The following is a 1,590-nucleotide window of genomic DNA, read 5'->3' on the forward strand; positions in this document are numbered from 1 at the left end:
GAGGGCTGGTTCAATATTAGTAAAACTATTGGGCATAACTGACCATATCAATAACAAAGCCAAGAGAAATCACATGACTATCTCAATAGATGCAGAAAAAGCCTTTTGACAAAATACAACACTGTATTAAAAACAACACAGAGCATAGGAATAAATGTAGCTTACTTTAAAATGATAAGTAATTACCCAGAAGCGCGGGGACCTCTTGGGCTTCCACGGCTTGCACTTGGATCATTTTTGTGTGTGCAAGAGCTCGCGTGCAAATAAGTTCCATTCAACAGAATTTTGTTCCTGGAACGGCGCATGCGCAAAGGGAAGTGGAACTCTACACTTTCCTGGTAACAACTGCTGAATTGCAGTAGACAATTTTTCCAGACCAGGAGAAACAAGCTAAGGAAGACGTGAGCCCGGTTAACTTGTAGGGCACACCACACCTCGCACTCCTATTAAGTGTGGAGAGTTGCGCTAGGAAGGCTACAGCCAAGAAGACAAAATGTTTGGTTTCCACAAACCAAAGATGTACAGAAGTATAGAGGGTTGCTGTATTTGCAGTGCCAAGTCCTCCAGTTCTTGTTTCACTGACAGTAAGCACTATGAGAAGGATTTCCCAGAGTTGGTTTGGGTTGCATGAGACTTGTTCAGGAGATGTCTGTATTGCCCATGTGCTTCTGGTGAAAAGATGCAAAAAGATACCAGCAGGATCAAAAAAAAAACAAAAAAAAAGTGGAATTATGTGGTAGATGCAAGGACTGGACCCAGTCTAACGACTACATTAAAGCCAAAGAAAATGAAAACTCTTTCTGGAAGTAGAATAAAGAGCAACCAGATCAACAAATTGCAAAAGAATTCAAGCACTACAGTTCTGATGCTCACAGCACCACCTAAAGTGCCTCCCCAGCTCGATCTTCTTACAGTCATCAATATGATGATGGCGCAAATATGAAGATTGGCTCTGGGCCTAACAGAACACTAGTCTTTTCCTTCTTACCCCTCACATCCTGGAAAAGACAGAAATTATGCTGTGGGTTTATTTACTCAGGGTGTTTTGGAGAAGTTTTAATAGAGACACATCTATTCAAGCCCTATTGTGGAAATAAGAAAGCAGCTGCAGAAAAACCAAAGGAACAGAATCTCTGCCTATCTCCAATCAGGAGGATTGGTGACTCTAATGTTCCTCAAGAAGGGGGACTGAGAATTAGTATAGAAAAGGCAGCAAAATGACCCTCTTTATTTCACTTGGACACTTGCTTCCTGCCAAAAGACAATTTCTAGAATGATTTTAAGTGGTTTTTGTTTATTTGTTTTCATTTTTTTCTCCACTTCAAGTAACTCAGAAGCCATTGTCTGTTTTACTAAGAAGACTGTAGGTAATATGTAGGATACCATGTATTTGATAGGAAAGCTGAATGCTGCTGTCAAATGCTCTTTGAGTTTTTTTTTTAATCTCTTCTTAATGAATGACCATTGAAGTTAGTGTAGAAGGCAGAAATGGGATTTTTGTATATTAAAAAATATATAGTTTAGTCTTTCTCTATTGAAAAACAGTGATTAGGCATTTTTAAGCAAATGATACATTTGTTTTCCTTTGTG

The 1,590-nt window shown here is 39.1% G+C and overlaps 1 pseudogene; it reads left to right on the plus strand.

Moving 5' to 3' along the window:
- The first annotated feature begins 493 nt into the window (after positions 1-493).
- Positions 494-1,163, plus strand: LOC110204461 (SIN3-HDAC complex-associated factor pseudogene; annotated as a pseudogene).
- The last annotated feature ends 427 nt before the right edge of the window (positions 1,164-1,590 follow it).

The sequence above is a fragment of the Phascolarctos cinereus genome, unplaced genomic scaffold (genome assembly GCF_003287225.1).
Source record: "Phascolarctos cinereus isolate Bilbo 61053 unplaced genomic scaffold, phaCin_HiC Scaffold_435;HRSCAF=1051, whole genome shotgun sequence".
NCBI lineage: Eukaryota > Metazoa > Chordata > Mammalia > Diprotodontia > Phascolarctidae > Phascolarctos > Phascolarctos cinereus.